Here is a 10,390-nt window from a genome sequence, read left to right as displayed (position 1 = left end):
AAGCAAAACTGAGAGGTCTGGATGCAGAAGATCAGTATGTATTTTGTAAATGTATTTTGGCCCGAAATTATTCAGGGTTTTTTTAAACCAACAGCAGTGTTTTAAAATCTATTCTCTGACAGACAGAAAGCCACTGTAAAGACCTTAGAAGTGGAGTTATGTGATCCCCTTTTTTGGTCTTACTTACGACACAAGCAACATCCGCTGTCTGATCAAGTTTTTAGAGAGACCTGTAAAGAAACCGTTACAGAAGACAGACATTCTTGATATATTCCTCAGGTGATAGTAGACTGGCTTTGTATTTAACTTACACCAAGATTTCTGGTTTGGTTTGTGGTTTTGTTTTAAATTACCCACTAAGAGAGCTGACTTGGCTCCAAAAACAATTAGGCCTACTTCAGTTTTATCTTTGTTTAATTGAAGAGAATCTGGCATATCCAATTTGTTTAATGCACTTACTCAGCACTTGTATGGGATTATAGCCCCTAGTGATACGGTTATGTGAATGTGTGTCATCTGCATAATTATGGTAAAGTCTAGTTTCCATAATCTCAGCTAGTGGGAGATAGATAATGAAGAGGTCCCAGAATGGAGCCTTGGGGAACTCCACAGGTCATTTTTATTCACTCAGCTGTGTAATTACCTATAGCCACAAATCAGTCCCTGTCCTTTAAGTAGGATTCAAACCAGTGTTGTACTCTATACCAGAAAGTCCTACCCACTTTTACAGTTAGCCTAATATGTTGTGATCGACTGTGTTGAATGCTGAGATCCAATATTACTATCTCAAATCCAGATGCTGTCTGTGTTCAAGAATGTCATTGAAGACCTTAACAAGAGCAGTCTCAGTGCTGCAATGTGGTCAAAGTCCTGATTGGGAGACATCTAAATAGAGAATAAGTTGTTCAGCTGTTGAAAAACAGCTTTTTTAATGATTTTACTTTTAAATAAAAACAGGAGGTTTAAAATGAGCCTATAATTGTTTTAGATTCTAGATTGTTCTTTTTTTAAGAGTGGCTTGGTGACTGCAGGGTCTGTGTGAATAACCCAGAGAGAAGAGACATGTTGAGCATTTGCAGAAGATCTGAATCATGCAATTAGAAATATTTTTGAAAAAGCCTGCAAATATCAAGTCAACAGGAGGAGGACTTCAGCCTCTCTTTATACATATCATAATGAACCTCAACACTCTTTTTTTCTATTCTTACCAGCGTGAAATTTCTCCACGGATATCTTATTACCAAAGTCCACCTGCGACTTAGTGGGTGCAATGGCATCAGTAACATTTATAAATTTAGAATATAAAATATCTACAAGCTCATTGACTGAGGCACAGAAGATGGTGGGTGTGAATAAATATTCCACTGGTGTTTTCTGTGATATACCGTTTTGTGATTCTGTTTAAACATTTGTATGCACAGCACTCTCAAAGAAAACACAGGAATGATCAGAGAGAGCAATCAGTCACCACAACCTTAGAAATGTGCAGACCCTTGGAGATGATTATCTCTAGAGTCTACAACTTGTTGTGCGTGGGCTCTGTCACATGTTGAGTTAGTCCATAGTTATCAAGAACACAACACAGTTTTTCAGTACCTCTGTCCTGGGGGTTGTCAACGTGGATGGATCACCAACAGTAACTACACAGTCAAAGTCAATACAAATTATAGACAGCAGTTCAGCAAATTCATCAAAAACATTTGCACAGTATTTAAGTGGCCTGTAGATATTCAGAAATACAGTTTGAGAAGAGGAATTCAACTGAGAGCCACATATTCAAAAGATCAAGATCACACAGGCTAATTTATGACATCATAATAAGCCACATTTACCTGTGTAGCACCTTGTGTAGCTACAGCCTATTATTGAGCTTGAGGCTTTGTTATTGATATTGAAAACTACTTTGACAGAATAAGTCTGTTTTTGCCCATTTTTTATGAATGCAAGTCAAATATTAACTCTGCAAGAAATATATGGGACTTAAGCAGCTAGAACCTTCACTGCCATTTGGTGCTGTACATGTATTGCACACTGGGTTTATAAGAATCTTTTGCATAAAACAGCTGCTCACTGAGACTACTATGGGAAAACCAAAACAGTCACACAAACGCTTTGTATAGTTGAGGGAAACTGAAGAACAATTATACTATTGGATTAATATTTCTCATGCATTAATGTTTAATGAGTATTTTAATGCTGAAGATGGTTGAGGTGGACCAAATTCAATCGATTTTGAACTACTCTAACCACCTGAAAAGTAGTGGAGTAGAGTAAAGTATTTAGTAGCAGAACACCTTAAAGAGTACTACACCGATGTAGCACCACTATAACTAAAACGGGATCAAAATCGATGCAGCAGAATCAGAGATGTTTTATTCCATGTATTCTTCTCCCTTGTCATAACCTCCCGCCTACATTACCCACAATGCAACTCAACCACCGACATTTCAACCTGTGATTTGGGTGTGTAATGCTTTGAACTGATGTAGCCTCAAGCTCCCTTCCCCTAGTGAAGTTCCCCTTTAAGTGCTCAAGTAAAGTAATAGTATAGTAGTAATAGTAGTGGATACAGTACTTGAGTGAATGCACTTAGTTTCTTTCTGCCACTGTTTATTTGTTGACCTAAGGAAAGTTGATCTATGATGGAATATAAGCATCTCTCAGATCCCAACCAGTGATGCTCTTATACTAAAACCCATACAGAGTAACTCCTGTCTACCAATTTACCATTGACGTGGTTGTTTATGCCACCCAACAAACACAAATGTGCCAGATGATTTTCAAAGCCTCAGACAGCAACTGTTGCAACCAAGAAATGTAGTCTAGTCAAGTCTTCTTGAAATTAATATACAATCTGTTCAAAATAGTAATAGTAAAAAAGACGCACTGACTAACAAACTCTATGTTTGTGAAAAGATTTAAATGCTGTGAGCTCAGCTTTGCAAATCCCACCTGCTTGCTTCCTTCACATACATTAATTATTTCAGCATAAAATTTTAATTAGATAAGAGAAAGAACACTGCCCTAATTAAAGCAGCTCAGCAGGTACCAACATAAGGAGTGGGTTGAATTGTATGAGAGTCACAGGAATTCATTGCTCTCTCCTACATAATCACCTGTGAATAGTTACATTCTTGTTCTCTGCATTATCTGTCCTCTGTCTGTCTTTTCTTCTCAATAATTATTCATCCTGGTTCGAGTGACAGTAGTTCATATTCTCATCTTCATTTACTCAGTCTCTCCACATTTACCTCTGCCTTCCTTTTATTTCCACTTTCCATCTATGCATCCATTATTCTAAAATGTCATCCAGGATTACATAACAATCTAATAAAGACAAAGGAGAAGAGATTACCGTCATTAAAACCTCTCTATTCCTGTAGCTCTATGGGTCCTAACACTACCCACCCCATTCTGTCATGGGGCGGATATTTGTGTGGGCGGTTTGTATTGTTCTCTGGTGAAAAACTGCTCCCCCAGGATTAGCTCAAGTAGTCTAATTGGGTTAGCCACAGAATGAAATTCAGCAAGGATTAAAGCATAGAAAAGACACATCATCAACAATAAATGACAGTGAAACTTTACTGTTTGTTATGCCAATAAAATAGTGAGGCATCAGTTACATAGGCGGCTTAAAATAGTGACAACTCGAGAACCCTTAATTCATCTGTTGGTGGAATTATGACGTTTATAGTGCCGAGAGGTGTCCTGTGTCTTTAATCTGTTTTATTTACGAGAACAATGTAATAAGATCTTTATAAACTCCGTAAACTTCTGTAACTTCAATATTAGATTAAAGCAGTGGAGCATGTGTGTGTATGTGTGTCCTTCCATATGTGTGCCAATAATGCAACAAACACTTTACAAGCTGCTTCTCACTCTCACTTTCCCTGAATGTACAACTGAAATTCCAAGACTGTAAAGGAAAAAGCCTTAGCTATGTCCCTATTCTATACAATCTACTAATGCATCAGTATTATATCATACAGTATTATATATAATATACGCATGTATTAATCTTTAGGGATGCACGATCCAACTTTTTCTTTCCTGATATTGATTCTGATACCTCAAAAACAATTAACTTTATGATAACAGTGACAAAAAATTGTATTCATACTATTGTGTACTTCTTTGGTACTTTGTGCACAATATGTACTTTGCGGTTGTTAGCTATCAGTAAATTATGAAAGATAATAGATGTAAATCCAACTCTTTATTTCACATTTGAAAACATACAATAGAAAACTAAATAGCCTCAATTTCTGCAGTGCATTACATTGTGGGACTATTGATCTGCTGATTTTTACTGGAATATATTTTTCACTCACTATCACAAACTCAAAACTTGCCTGGATTTAGTTTGTAGCATGAAACTGGTACAAGAAAAGAGAGATATGATTGAAGTTCCCACTTGTTAGCAATGAAGGTCACAAATTATTTTGCATCCCACCCTTTAATGAAAGTATCTCTTTGCACTTGCAGCATCTAGGCCCATACCTCCATCTTTCATGCTCTCTCTAGGTGCTATGAGAGACTGATCTGTGAGGAAAGAAGAAATCTTAATGAGGATGGCTGTTTTTGAAGCTCCTACTCTTTTACATGTACTTTACATCACAGCATCAAAGGTGATGTTATAATATCTGATGGTGACGCTGCAGCAGCCGACTATATTGAGATGTCAAGTAGTGAAGTCAGACGTGGACGACCACCTATAGGATACGTGACCGCAGCAACCCAGAGAGAGAGAGAGAGAGAGAGAGAGAGTGGAGGAATTCCTGGCTCTGTTACCCCTGGAAGCAGAGGAATGAAAAGAATGGGCCCCATTCACAAAGTTCCACTCAAGCGGTGCTCCTACACTAATAGAGATTGACATGAAGAAAGGCGACAAGTAGTTTTCACATACACTGGTTCTTTTGTTTCCTTTACTAAAGGGCATTATGCAGACAGTGTGCTCTGAAAATAGACAGAATTTGATGCGCTTGTTTTTCATAAGTGGAGACCACTGTGTCTTGATTGGAGAGTGTGTGTGTGCAATTAGTGTTTTGTTGCTATTGTTATTGTGAGGGTAAACTGGCGGAGGTATTTGCTAGGCTGAGTGACTGGCAGACATTTTAGGACTGACAGGAGAATAGCAACTGATGATCAGTCAAATCGCTACTTGCACATGCTCAAAGATGGGCTTTTTTTTTCTCTCTCTCTTTTTTCCCCCTGCACTTACATTTTGTCTGTGAGACATTTTGAGCAAAGTGCATACTTTATGCCCCATGCGTGCCAAAAGAATATAATTATCAAATGCACTGATTACACATGAAACACAAATAACACTAAAACAAGAGTGCAGCAAACCTAGCTCTGTGAGGCTGTGCTTTGGTATAGCTGTGCTTTGAGCTAAAAGCTAACTTCAGCATGCTACCATACTCATAATGACAATGTTGAGATGCGCCTTTTTGTCATGTTTACCATGTTAATGTTAGCATGCCACTGGAAAATGTCATTGTTTTGCAGGTATTTGGTCATAAACCGATTTCTTAGACACATTAAAATCTTGACCTGATGACGACACTAATTGAAAAGGTATTACAATCCATCCTGAGGGGAACATAAATGTCTGGGCCAAATTTCTTTGCAATCAGTCCAATAGTTGTTGACACATCTAAAAAACTAAAATGTCAACCTGCTGGGAGCACTAGATGAAAAGTCAGGGGATCACAAATGTCATTAGGGAACATCTGAGCACCATGAATGTCTGCAAAAAGATTTTTGCCAGTCCACCCTGCAGATGTTGTGATATTTCATAGGAAGTAAAACCTTTGAACAGTTTATTAAAATTGATCATGTTGATACCGTAACTTGAACAGGATAAGGACTTTATAGAACAGATGGTTGGTTGGAGATGGCATATTAACAACTATGGATGTTCTAGTGCATGCGTTGGAGTCTGTAGCCTGGGGCATATGGCTCAGATGTACTTGGTTTGAAGCAGTTAGAGCTAGACAAATAAACCACTTCATCAGAAGCCCTATGCAATCAGCAATATTTGCACACGCCTTAAAGTCCTGTCCACCAAGTTGAATGCCAGTTGCTAAAACAAACAAACTAAAGACAAGACTAAGGAAGGGTAAATTATCAATTATTTACCATGTGTATATTTAATGGGTGTGGCTTCAAATATAAGCTAGAACTATATTGAATATATTGAGTCACAATAAAAAGGCAAAATAGAGACTCAGGCTTTCCTCTTCTCTTGCAGCTTTATCCTCTTTCAGTTTCCTCCCCACTTTCATGCTGGGAACTGGAAGAGAAAAATCAGATGCAAAACATATGCAGAAAAGTGTTTTGTTATTTGTTTTCTTGTTCACTAAATGAAGCTGGATGTTTTTACTATGCAGCTAAAATATCTAGAACTAAAAGGTTGTGAAATCTACAGGGACCAATATAGGTCTGTCCCATGGGAATACGGGTTATCGTTGTGCATGCTCCACAATCTGAGATATGTACTTATTAAGAGACTGCTAGGGATGAATATATAGTATATATATTGTTCTCCGTCTCTGCATGTGATAAAGGGGCAGGTGGCTTCTCAGAGGATTAACATCGGAGCTGCCTGTCAAAAGTTGCGCTGCACTGTGATCGTCGCACTCCCAGCCTGCCTTTGTACAGTACAGGAACTTACAGAGAACTCTTTAAGATATGTTTGAAAAGGCAGAGGCATAGACAGAATTCAACTTCAAAATACCTCCCATTTGGCTCTGCATGTACACACACACACACACACACACACACCTCCCCACGAAGAGAGCTGGAGCGGTGTGACTCACGCTGGTGTGAAAACACAGTGGAGAGGTGGGAGGATGACATCACAGCACCCTGCAGTAGAACAAGTGCCTTGGAGTTGGACCCTGTTCAAGCACGCACATAAGGGCATGTACACACACACCTATATATGTGTATGTACACACACTCCTCCTCCACCGCCTCTCAATTGCACCAACCTCCCCCACCACACGTGCACACAAACACACACTGAACATTTCCTCACCAGAAATAACGCTGGTTGTCCTGAGGAGACATTGGAGTTGTTATGTTTTTGACTTCCAACTTCAAATGGGGAGGGGGGGGTAGGCGTGGGAAGAGGCGAGCCAATGGTTGGCCAGGATACGGACACGCTCTGACAGGATTTGGGGGCCGAGGTTGAAAAAAAAAAAGAACATTTGAAAGAAGGTACCATCCACCTCAGATGCTGTGAAACTCCACCAATCTCTTGCATGTCTGTGTATACGTTTGTGCAGCTTCATTCAGTATATGTTCACCCCCTGCTGCATGGGAGCAGCTCCAGCTTCTGTGATGATAACACACATAGAGAGGAAGTGTGATTAATTGTCAAACAGAAATCCCCCCTATACATACTGCATTCAAATGCAAGAACACTCACATGCTCAGTGTTTCTAATGCGATTGAAAGGAAGGAGGCAGGATTAAAGCTTGATCTGTGAGACAAGTTGCTGATGCAGTGATTCACCAACAAAAACACATTTCACCATGCTTCCGACAAGCACTGTGTCTTCCTTGGCAGTGATTAAAAATAGTTAACCACGGGCTGACAAATACACTCTTGAGTCATGCAAACACGGTTGCTCTCGACAAAACAGTCTCAACTCAAGTCAATTTAGTAGCTGTTGTGGAGCTTTTAATCATAGGACAAGGTCTTTATTAGCAGATAGAAATTGCTCAGCTGTCATAGAATTATACATGTTCATATTTCAATTTTCAATGCCTTAAACCTGCATTACATGTTTTTTGGCCACTTGGGGGCAGCAGAAATAAGCTTTAAACATAACATTAATATATTATTAGCTTGAGCTGATGAATGTGTAAGCAATAAATTGCTGGGTATTTGCACATCTAGCAAATATTGAGCAACATTTGTTGTCCTTTGGAGTCAAGTTTCTGTCCACCTGGTGAATGTACTCTCCTTTCAGTCTCCACTAACTCCTGAGAAAATGATCCGTCTCTTTGTCCACTAAATGCTCCGCTTTGTTCACCCACTACCCACTTTGTCTGTCTGCCATTTGGTGCTGGGCAGGTGGTTTCACTGAGAACAGCTGCAGCTAATGTTGTCAGAATGGTTTCTTTCCATATGAAAACATGTTGCATTTCATGAGATGCAATCGATTAAATCATGTGTCCTTCTTGTGTGTACAAAGGTGGGAGAACTGGGTAATAAAAGTGCTCTTTCAAGCTCTTTACTATATGCTCGACTATATGTTCACCAATTTGCTCCTAACTTTGTCTGTGTACTGTTGTTTGCTGCTGAAATGGTACAGTGGGTTTATCATTGCTTTTTTGCTGAAAACACACCCCGCTGTGACTTAAAACCAAAATCAATCAAAACAGGATCATTGCAGGCTGGAAAAATGGAACAATGAGCTGATGCTCCATGAAGCTAAGAGGAACTGCAGAATCAGATGACTCATTGTGGGTTTGTTACTATGAGTGACACCGATCACATTACAAAGTCGCGTTGTAGATTTAAAATAACATATTGACTTGGGCAGCTTTAGATTAATCAGTTTGCTAAAAGTTGCAGTAAGTGTTAAATCGTGAAAATTGAATGAAGCAACATCTATTCTTTGAGTAACATACTTAGTGATGAAATAGTAGCTGCATCATTTATATCGTCAATCCACATTTCTCATCTCAAGTTTCCCATCATCTCTTAATCACATGCTCTTTTCTCTTTGAACTAAGTCAAAGCACTGAATGTGAACGGCAAAATAACACTAAAACATTGATGATAATAGAAAAGTCAGGCAGCTTTTTCTTCCTTGCTTTTGTTTATCGGAGGGAGTTTCTGCAGCAGACTACCTCTTCCTACTCAGTTTGGTTTTTAGATATTGTTGAAGAGGATAGATGGAGGTGGTTCTCAAGACCACAGGTAGCTTTTAAAAGTGCACTGCAACCACAGGTGGTATGAGAAGATGGAGGACAAAATGATTCAATGTTAGATCTGGCTGTACAAGAAACCTTCCACCTACACTGCTACATCTGAATGTGTGATTTAGAGTCTATTTTCTCCTCGGATTTTCTGGCACGCTGTGACCATAAAGCTACAGCTCCATTTGGAATGGAGGCATTGGCGAGGATACTGGGAAGTGCAGAGGGGAGGGGGGTGTCTGGGTCTGGCTTGGCAGGGTGCTACAGCAGTTAATTAAAGCTGCTGGGCAGGTATTTCAGGATTAGAAGTGGGTGTGTAGAAGGGGCCTCTGGTGGCCCTAGCATGAAGTTGTCATCAAATGGGTAATAGTGGCTGCACACTTGCTGATTGTGACTCTGAATGAACTATGTTGTCGTCTCAATAGAATTCATCTGATGAGGTTCAGTTTTTGTTACTACTGGACACTGATGATTTTTGTTGAGATGTCATCTTGCTGTCCAGCAAATCATAGGCTACGCATTCAGCTAACCATTATACTAATATTTAACAGACAGATGTGTGATTATTTCTCATTTTGTTTTCTTGTGAACACAGATAATGTTAGTTAGTGTGACAAAGCAGGATTATTCATCATCACAAAAGAATTGTTTTACAATCAAGAGAAAATGGCCTGTAATTATTTTCAAAATGTCAGATGACTGCGATGATGACAGAACGATTCGTCAAATCGTGATTACTAGAAAACATTCATGAAGCCAAGAAAACAACCTCATGGAGACAGAAGAAATTAATTTCTTGTGATTTTCAAAGCTGCACTAATCTACATTTTTATATACCCAAATGACTTAAATGATTATGTGTAATGTGAAACAACAAATCCACAGTGTGTTATCACCTTTCTCTCCAGCCTTTTATTCATTTTGTTAATTGTTTTGGCCTGCACATTCCTCTCCCATCAATCCTCGGAGAGGAATTTGCTGCAGGAAGCTTATTTCAGCAAAGAGAACCACAGGCAATCTGACTGTACACTACCTGTCCACAAGCAATTATCAGTCATAATTGGCAGCTTGGTAATGAATGAAGTAAAGCATCTAGCCTAGATATCTTTCTGCAGAGTTTATGGAGCCCAACCAGAATTGGATGTACATTATTCAGATGGCCCAAAACCTGACTCCAAATCAGTGCTTGTGAGTGTGTAAATAAGCTAGTGACTGCCAACACAGCAGTTTAATGAGGCAATAATATGTTGATGGTAGCTATTTTTTAAATTGTTGGGGAGTTTTTCTGCCCCCAAGTGGTCAGAAAAAGTTTGTAATGGGTAAAGAAAGCTACGGAAGCGCATTGCATTCACTGGATAAATTTTTTTTGACACCTTATGTAGTAATTACGAGAAAAGATCTCGTAATAACGAGATCAGGAAAGGTGCCTCATTGGCCACTGCTTCACTCAGAAC

The sequence above is a fragment of the Morone saxatilis genome, unplaced genomic scaffold, assembly GCF_004916995.1.
Source record: "Morone saxatilis isolate NCDOM2014 unplaced genomic scaffold, NCSU_SB_2.0 Contig7, whole genome shotgun sequence".
Classification (NCBI taxonomy): domain Eukaryota; kingdom Metazoa; phylum Chordata; class Actinopteri; family Moronidae; genus Morone; species Morone saxatilis.
This window is presented reverse-complemented; position numbering follows the sequence as displayed.